Genomic DNA, 10273 nt, shown 5'->3' with positions numbered 1-10273 from the left:
ATTTTACTTCATTTTTATCAAAATCTTTTTAGATTTAATCTTTCTGACATTTAAAAATACTCGCTTGCCATGTAGGTCTTCGATCGACTACCAAGTCCTTGATCGGGAACCCTAGTCGCCGATCGGTGACCTTTGACGGGTTTTGGGCAGTTTACGATTGTTTTTTTGCAGTTTTGCCTGATTTCCATGACTTAAGTGGAAAACAACTGGCAGGACAGGGAGAGGACATTTTTCAAGAGAAAGAAAATATTTTTAGTGAAAAGGAAGTGAAATCTAGTGACAAGAGAAGAAACTTAATGAAACTAAGTGAAACCAACTGAAATTGAGTGAAAATAAGAGTCTGGCACTATTGTAGAAAAACACGTTTATCACAATTGTTTTCGCTATACGTCAATTATAAAGTCATTAAACTTCTAAAATTTAGCTTTTCCAGTTGGTGAATTTCGGTTCAAACACGTGAAATTCTATTTTCTGACCGAACCAATTTTATTGTTGCACGGGTCTGGGTTGCTGCTCAAGACCTAGAAAAACGTTTCAGATGTAACTTCTGAAGGGTTTTAAAAGCCTGTCTTTACTAGCTGCAAATTGTTTATTTCATTTTTAGCTTCCTTTTCTTATTTTTTGGGTTCTGGCACGTAAAACAGGGGGTCTGTCCAAAAGGAAGTCACCGATCAAAGACTTGGTCTTCGATTAGGGACCCCTATTACCGATTGGGGACCATCCCAGATCAGTAATAGGGACAAACGGGCAGACCCATGTTTTCTTTCTGGGTAGTTTAGTTTTATTTCGGTAAATTTATTATTTTATTGTTATTAATGAGGCTAAAATCAATCCTGGGGCATAATGGTATTTTTGTCACTTATATTAAAACTAATTAGATGAATGAATTATGTTTCGGATTAATTGCATACTGGTTTGCTAGACTGTATAATTAAATGAGTCATATTTGATCGAGTCCGGTGTTGTAGTTAAATTCGAAAGACGGGTCTTAATGTCCCGCAGCTAACATTTATTATCTAGCATGTTTAATAGATTTATTTCCTTGGGATAGATTTGATGTGTTAGGGCTAATTGTGTCATTTGTGAATTGATGTAATAATTTTATGGTTTCACTATTTATTTATCGCTTTTGAACATTAAAATGATATTAAACTGAATCTGGAATAGAAATATTATGGTATTTTAATAAAGACAAGTCTACTTGTTTATTAATTAGACTATTAACTCGTTTAAGTCACGAACCTAACTTTGAAGAGGTGGCATGTTGTGAGCCCTTGTTCCATCTAAACTTTTGACATGTTCCCGAGCATTAAAATTCAGGTGGCGACTTTGAAATAATTAATCTAACCTTAAAACATGAAAAAAAGGTTAGAGAAATAGTCAAAAGGACATACACCGGAAGGGACACGCTAAGCGTTGTCCTTAAAAATGGTAAGTGACGATGATATGTAAAAACAGAATCCTATTTGCTGAAATCCACCTCTCACAAGAGGGAGAGTAGGGTAGTCGGGTTCCACGGCCCCTCACAATAGCTCCTTCATACCACCTTGGGCATCAAACCCTCCGGAAACTCATAATGCAAACCCTACATTTATCACTCATAACGGAAGAAATCCTCGGCGAGTCCTCTTTGGAGAGCCAGACAGACCTAAGATACCCAGAGATCAATGGCGGTTTGACCCAATTTCCAGACATAGGATACCTCAATAAAGGGACCACCCAAATCCTCATGGGGTAATCTTGTCACGGCCAATGGCAGATCAATTCCATAACAGTGGAATAGAATATTTCACCGCTCCTCAGCATGGGGAAAGGGGCATGGAAGACAAGATATGCCAACGAGAACTGGAAACCTTAGAACAACACGGATATTCGACCAATAAGTAAGGACCCACCAACATGGATTCTCCATTCACAACACATATCCTCAATTATGAAAAAGATAGAAGGTTCAAAGCACCCAAACTACCATAGTACAAATGTGAGGGAATCCGGAAGCCTATGCATGGAAATACAAAGAGCTGATGGATGTCTATGATACCAATGAGGGAATTATCTATATAGTCTTTTCTACCACCCTCAAAGGTCCAAGTTTTGATTGGTTTCAATCCCTCCAAGCTGGATCAATTGATGGATGGGAGCAGTTGAGTCACGAGGTTTGTGCAAAGTTTGCTGGATGCATTCCTTCGATGGTGGCATATTGAAGACTATACGACCTTGTGCAAGAAGAAGACCAACCATTGAAGGAATACATTGACAAGTTTAACCCGTTGTGTGTTCAAATCACGAGAGTTGACCTCAACACAACATGCGACAGATTGAGAGAAGATCTTATTCAGTGATGCCCCAGGTCTCTCATAGAGCTGATTGAAATGGCAAAAGGGTTCATGGAAGTTGATAATGTGACAAGTGAAAGGCGAACCATGATGAAGAACCGAAAAAGCGAGCCTAAAGGTAAGGAAGTTTCTCATGATACGCCTTCAAGAAAGAGGAACACCAAAGAAAAGCCCACATGTACCTCTTTGAATGCTCCCAAAAGAGAAATCCTAATGTGGATTGAGAAAAGTCAATACAAATAGGACATCCAATATCTTGTCGCCAAATGAGGGGGAAATGTAGGAAGAAACACCAAATCCTATTGCCGATTTCATCGGGTGAATGTCCATGATGCGGAAGCATACTAGGAACTATCCAAAGAGATACAAAAACTGATATAAAGAGGCAAGCTAGATAAGTTCATTCAAAATGACAAAGATCGAGAGAATAAGCAAAACTCAGATCCAAAAAATCAAAATGTGTCATCAATGTTTTTGCCGGTGGACCAGGATACCATCCGCCAACCAAGAAAGCCAAGATAGCCACTATTGACAAAACATCCCTTAATCGACCGACCATTCGTTGGGTCTGGCCTTGTGATATTGCCACATGCAGATGCTCTTGTGATCGACATGGCCATCGATGGTTGGGAGATGAACCGAGTAATGATTGACACTGGTAGTTCATGCAATGTGATTACAAGAGGGGCATTCGCCAAACTAAAGATAGATCTGATTAGAGTCGAAACAAAAAAATTTGACATCTTAGGCGTAACTAGACATGCGATCCAAACTAAAGGACAAATCACACTAGAATGTGAGATAGAGGATGAGGAATAGGCCTGGAAGGGAGAGTTAGAATTTTCCATTAGGGACGGATAATTGGCATACAACGTGATCCTAAGAAGGCCCTTCATTTCAGAAACAGCGGCCCTAATTTCTATCCGCCATTTGACGATGTACATCCCAACAAGCAAAGGAGGAGTCATGATAAAAGGAAACCAGAAGATGGCACATGAAACTTACTCCGCTTCATTAGCTATACGCCCTCAAACCAAGGAAGAAGAGCATGAGTTGCCTATCACAACCGCCCTGGGTGAAACTGAGTTACTTGTGATAACAACTGGCAAACAGGTGAGAATTGCAAAAAATATGAAGCCCGAAATCAAAGAAGCCATCACGAAAGTACTGATCCAATGTGAAAGGGTGTTTGCATGGGAGAATGAGATGCTCAGAGGGGCCAGGCCATATGTGATAACTCACAAACTAAACCTGGCAGATGATGCAACACCCGTCACGCAGAAAAAGCAAAATCATGGACATGAAAGACAAAAATCCATCGAGGAGGAAATCGTGGAGCTAAAAAAGGTTGATTCCATCGAGGAAGTGATCTATACCCAATGGTTAGCTAACATTGTGCTTGTTAAAAAGACTGGCAGATCCTATCGTATGTGTGTAGACTTCACTGATCTCAATAAGACGTGACCAAAGGATAACTATCGTTTACATTGCATTGATATTCTAGTAGATGGAACAGTAGGGTACGAAGTATATTCGTTCATAGATGTTAAGTTTAGCTACCACGAAATACATGTGGAACCCTCTGATCGAATCAGTATGTCCTTTATCTCCCATCAGGTAACCTATTGTTTCAAGGTCATGGGTTTTGGATTGAAGAATGTTGGAGCAACATATCAGAGGATGATGAACCGAATCTTTGAGGGGAAAGAAGGTCAAAATTTCTCCGTATATGTGGATGATATAATTATAAAAAGCATCTCACTTGAAATACATGGAGAGGATATTAGAGAGGTCTTGCAAGTCCTCCAGAAGTACAATATGAAGCCCAATCTAGAAAAATGCACCTTCGGGGCCACATCCGGAAAATTCTTAAGTCACGTCATCAGCTAAAAGGGAGTGGGGATGAATCCTGACAAAGTCAAAGCTGTTTTAGAAATGAAACCTCCTCAAAATGTTAGAGAAGTCTAGAGGCTAAATGTGCGGATCATCGCCTTGGGGAGATTCATCTCATGTTCCGCCAGAAGATGTCTACCATTCTATTATGTGATAAATAAACTCTTCTTTCTTTCTAAATATCCCAATTCAATTCTAGCCTTCGTTAACTTAAGATAGACTACAAGGAGCGGGAAAAGGCTATAGTTTAGCCCTGAACTCCTTCAATATCAGACTAACTGCCATCGAAGAATCGATATTTTATTTTAAAATAAGGGCCTCCCGGGAAAGAGGTCAGTCAATAGCATCTTCTTAGAATGAAAAGTAGAAGGCATTCGGATGGATGCTGATTGCCAACAAGCTTTCGAAGGAATCAAGAAGTTTTTAGCGAAACCCCCATTGATGAGTAGACATATTGTGGGAGAAGATTTATACCTGTATGTGTCCGTCACGGATAAATTTGTCTGCACGGTGGTCATTCACGAAGAAGAGGGTCAGCAATACCCTATCTATTACGCCAGCAAAGTATTAAAGGAAGTAGAGACCTGATATTCAAAATTGGATAAGATGGCACTGTTGCCACTTTTGGCGAAGTTTGGTATGCCCATAGTATCTTCATTAATTCATCAGCGCAACTTTTCTTTTTTTTTTTATCACCTAGCCTCTTTTTTATTCCTTTCACGATGATCTGGTTAATGACCTCCGTCATTTCGTTTGATTGAGGGTAGTAAATAGAGGCGAACTTGTTCTTGATACCCCAACCTTCGTAGAAGTTTTTGAATTTAACACAATTGAATTGTGTGCCATTGTTAGTGATGATGGCATGGGGTATCCCAAAACCAGATGTGATGCCCCCATTACAAAGTCAATGATTTTGTCTACCATAATTGTAGATACAGCTTCAGCCTCAACCCATTTCATGAAATGATCCGGGGCTACAATCACGAACTTCCTTTGTCTTGTCCTTGTTGGGAAAGGTCCCATAATGTCTATTCCCCTAGTGAGGAATGTCCATCCTTCTAGGATAGGCTTTTGGAAATACTTAGGCTTGTGGCTGTTTTTTGCATGGATTTGGCAATTATAACACACTTTGATCATCTTTTGTGCATCTTGCTCTGCGTTGGACCAGAAATACCCCACCAACCTTGCTTTTCAAAAAATACTGGCGAATGCCTCATGGGCCCCAAAGATTCCATCATGTAACTCTTACAAGACATATTGACCCTCTTCTTTCGAGATGCACTTTAGCCATGGTTGACTAAAGGACTTTCGATATAGGTGGTCATTTATAATGCCGTACTGGCAGCCTTCTTCACTAATCCTCATGCATCCTCCTTATTTTGAGGTAGGGTATCAGTTTTTAGATACTACAGGATCGGGGTACGCCAGTCTGCACCATTCGTCTCCATCAAAGCTATGACTTCTTTGGCATATGCTGGTTTATATTTCACCGTAAAGGGGCATGTGAGGGTTTTCCATTTATCTGTGCTTGAAGCCATCTTAGCCAAGTGATCAGCCTATGTGTTGGATCCACGGCATACATGTATCATCTCCCACTTCACCTCATTTTCTTCCATAGTTATAACTAGGGTATGGACATCTTCTACATACATGTGCATGATTTCATCTTTGATAGCATAATTTTTAGTGATCAGGTTGCCAATAATTAGGAATCATTGTAGATCACGACCCACTCCGAGGCCAATTCCCTTATTAAATGCAACCCCAATATTATTTCTTCGTATTCAGCTACATTGTTGGTGGCTGGAAAATCCAATTTTACCTCATAATGGATTTTTTTTTATATGCTCGGGTCCTCTTATCACTGCTCTAATTCCGGCCCCTTCAGAGGAAGAGGCCCTATTGGTGTACATTGTCCATTCTTCGTTCTTTCCAGTGGAGGGATTTTGGATTTCCTTGGTGAATTCATTGATGAAATACGCCAATACCTGGCTTTTAAGAGCGGATAATATTCCCTCGTATCATATGTCAAACTCGCCTAGGCGTATTGACCCTTCCATTAATCTTCTGATGTCTCCGGTTTTTGTTGCAGTTTTCGCATCAGAATGCTGGTTCTCACGACTACTATATGTGCCTGGACATATGGTCTGAGGCGTATTGAGGTTGTCAACCCTGTTTGCCCTCACTTATGAGGTAGAAGCCATTATCCTTGTGGAGATTAGTTCCCCTGGAGATCATACCATGTATTATTGTGAAGAGCAGAATGAGGCCAACTTGAGGCAGGGACTAGACAATTAGGAAGAAAGAAGAGACAAGGCCTACATTCGTATGGCAGCCTACAAACAACGGATTGCTGTGTACCATTACAAGCATGCAAGGCAGGTAGAACTGAATGACGGGGACTAGGTGCTATACAAAGTAGACAAGATCCAATCAGCAAAGGGAAAAGGAAAATTAAGGATCACCTGATTAGGACCCTATCGAATCCTTGTCAAAATAGGACCCGCCACTTTCAAGTGAGCTGATATGGAAGGAAATGAGATACTCCGGACTTGGAACATCCAGAACCTCCACAAATATCATAAAAAATAATATGTAAAAGGCATAAGCAATCTTTTTCCTTAAGCAGGGTTTTTTCCCACTGAGTTTTTCCTTGATAAAGTTTTAATGATTCTCTTAGGGCGTCTGTTATGTATCTGTATCACATTATTAAATAAAAATATATGTTTTTCATCAATGTTATCTTTTTATTACTCATTTCTATTCAAAACATGAATATTTCAAACCTTTCTGGATGGGGGTTGGGGGGGGGGGGGGGGGTAACAAGCCTTGATTGGCGAATCTTCCTATAAGAAAGGAAGGATTATGAGTGTTTCCTCAATGATAGGAAAGAAAATAAAGCCTACATTGGCGAATCTTCCTCAAACAAAGGAAGGATTATGAGCATTTCCTTAAAGATAGGAAAGGAAATAAAGCCTTGATTGGCGAATCTTCCTCAAAGAAAGGAAGGATTATGAGCCTTTCCTCAAAGATAGGAAAGCAAATAAAGCCTTGATTGGCGAATCTTCTTCAAAGAAAGGAATGATTATAACTGTTTCCTCAAAGATAGGTGTTCCCATGGAAAGCAAATAAAGCCTTGATTGGCGAATCTTCTTCAAAGAAAGGAATGATTATAACTGTTTCCTCAAAGATAGGTGTTGCCATCTACTTTTATTGCGTTTCTTAGTCATATTTTCATCTCTTTTATGCATTTTTCCTAGTATTTCAGTGTTAACTACATTAGATTTCTCTTTAAGTTACGACTTCACTCACTATCACACATTTTCACTTAATTTCATAAGTTTTTAGCACATTTCCTACACTTTCACACACCTCAAAAATTGACAAGTTGGTGTCATGAGCTACAGGACAAAACATGGACCTAATTTAATGGAATCAACACAAATTAGCCACTTACATAGGTCTCGGTGAGACCTTGTTAGAAGAAAATGAACTATAGAGTTTTAGGGAGTGGTCTTGGCAAGACCTCCATAGGTCTCGGCGAGACCTACCCAAAATCTTGAAAAAAAGAGGCAAAGGAACACTTCTCAGCATAAGGTCTCAGCGAGACCTCCACAAGTCTCAGCGAGACCTGTAATTTCCTACACTTGCAAGTAGACGACTCCTCATCTCAAGGCTTTCCTATGCTCCTCCTTAATTGAACTTTTCAAGACCATTTGATGCACAAATCAGTGTTTTTGGAGGCTACCAATCATTAATTTCAGAATTCCATCTAGATTGGAGCAATCATTTACCTATAAATAGACATGAAGTGTAGGAAGAAAAACCATTCATTGTAGCCAAGATTTTGGGCATTTGACATTTGTCTTTCTTTTGGCTTATTTTTGTAGTTTTTATTGTTCTAAGTACTATTTCTAGCTTTAAAGTTCATTTCCCCTTTTGTATTGTAAGTTGAATTCATAGTTTGAAGTAAAAGTTTTTCCATCTTTATTTTCATCATCCACTTTCAATGAGTTTCATTCAGTTTCATTTAATTTCAGTTGGTTTCTCCCTAATGAGTATGGACTAATTTTCCCAACTAGGGATGGAGGGAATCTTTCTAATGTCTTGAGCTAAGTTAAAAGCTTATTAAGTAAACACTCAAAAAAGAGTTTGTGTCAAAACAAACTAAGAACGTTAACTTTAATCTATACTTCAGTTAATTGCTTTTTACTCACCATAGTTACAAGTGGAAAACTACATTCTTATACTCGATCGATGTGGTTTCTAGCACTCTGTTGCTAGGATTTCTCATTGAGCTTAAAGCTTTTTTGTCATGTTTATATAACCATTGGCCCGATTAGGTAAATATGAGTGAAGAATTAGAACAAGGTGAACCAAGGTCTTGGCATCGCGTTTCATTCAGAAATTACCATCTTTACTCACGTATTCTTCTATTGTGTTTTATCTTAATAGACTTCATTTAACTTAGGTTTAAGAAGTGAACCCGAACCCCTAACCAAATAGTCTCAACAAACAATAGTTTTCATTTCAAATCATAACCAAATCAATCTAAATCATTCATCCATACTTCAGAAATCTGTTAGGATAACTGATGCTTGTTACGGAATCTCCGCGGGATCGATCTTTGTACGAATGTACACTATATTACTTGATATGATAGGGTGTACTTGCTCTAAAAGCACGCATACGTTTTATACGCATCAAGTGTTTATCGCCGTTGCTGGGGATTGTAGTTTCAACATTATCGACAAATCAGGTTTGATGTTCTCGACACTCTGTTAATTTTTTTATGCTGACGCATAGCCAATCTTGGCCTGCTCTTTTTTTTACCCAAAAATCGAGTGAACATACCAAATAAATCGACGTGAAGGTAGGAACACCGCAATGGAAGGAGACGAAGAAAGAACAATAATGGATATGCTCACTCCAAACTATTTTATGGTCACATCTAGCATCGTGGAGCCGACCATAAATGCAGATAACTTCAAAATCAAACTGGCAATGATTCAACTCATTCAACATGCCGAGCAATTCGAAGGGGATACTAAAGAAGACCCAAATTCTCATCTTTCTAAATTTATTAAGCATTTTTCTTTATTTTGTACCAATGGAGTTACAAGTGATGCCATTAAACTAAAGTTGTTTTCTTTTTTCTCAGAGAAGACGTTATCGATTGGTTGGAGTCCTTAGATGCCAGTTCCATCACAACATGAGATGATTTAGTAAAGAAATTTCTTGTTAAATACTTTCCTCCCTCCAAAATAGCCATGTAAAAAAATGAAATCAATGTTTTCCGTCAAAAGGAAAGAGAAAGCTTGTATGATGCATGGGAATGCTACCGTCGTCTATTCAAGAAATGCCCGCATCATGGTTTTGAGAAGTGGGAACAGGTAAATATCTTTTACAGTGGTTTATCTTCAAATAACTATGCCACCATCGATACAGCTGCAAGAGGAAGTCTATTCTAAAAAAGTCTGGATGATGTGTATGCACTCATCCAATAATTAGCTGAGAGAAGTTCCCATTGGCCAACCGAGCGGTTCTCAGTGGTAAGGGCATGTAAGTATGTATATGATACACCACCTTAGTCATCACCTAATCTCGATGAATTGAATAAGAAATTGGATTTGTTAATGGCTAATTTAAGCATGGATAAACAACCCGAAAGTCAATTCATAGGGGAGACGGTAAAGTTTATAAGTAATTCTTACCAACAAAATAATCCATACTCAAATTCCTACAACAATGGGTGGAGGAATCATCTAAATTTTTCATGGAGCAATAACCAAAATGCTTTAAACCCACATGCTCCTAATCACCCTAGATCTCCACTTGGATTTAACCCGTAAGAGAAAAAAGAACATGACACACTCAACACCATAGTAAAAACTCTTGGTAGGATTGAGAATAGACTAAATGGACTAGAGGAGTGGCGTCGACATCAAAACACATTCACTAGGGGTTTAGAAACAAACATAAATCAAGTTGTAAAAACTTCAACCGAATGACCTAGAGGATCCTTACCTAGTGACACCGAGACT

General features: G+C 38.9%; 1 non-coding gene across 1 annotated transcript; it reads right to left on the bottom strand.

Moving 5' to 3' along the window:
• Positions 1–9499: 9499 nt before the first annotated feature.
• LOC136231608 (small nucleolar RNA R71) lies at positions 9500–9606 on the bottom strand. Its single transcript, XR_010689980.1, has one exon. It is a non-coding gene; the product is annotated as a small nucleolar RNA R71 (small nucleolar RNA).
• Between the last annotated feature and the right edge of the window lie 667 nt (positions 9607–10273).

This window comes from Euphorbia lathyris, chromosome 5, assembly GCF_963576675.1.
Source record: "Euphorbia lathyris chromosome 5, ddEupLath1.1, whole genome shotgun sequence".
NCBI lineage: Eukaryota > Viridiplantae > Streptophyta > Magnoliopsida > Malpighiales > Euphorbiaceae > Euphorbia > Euphorbia lathyris.
This window is presented reverse-complemented; position numbering and strand designations above follow the sequence as displayed.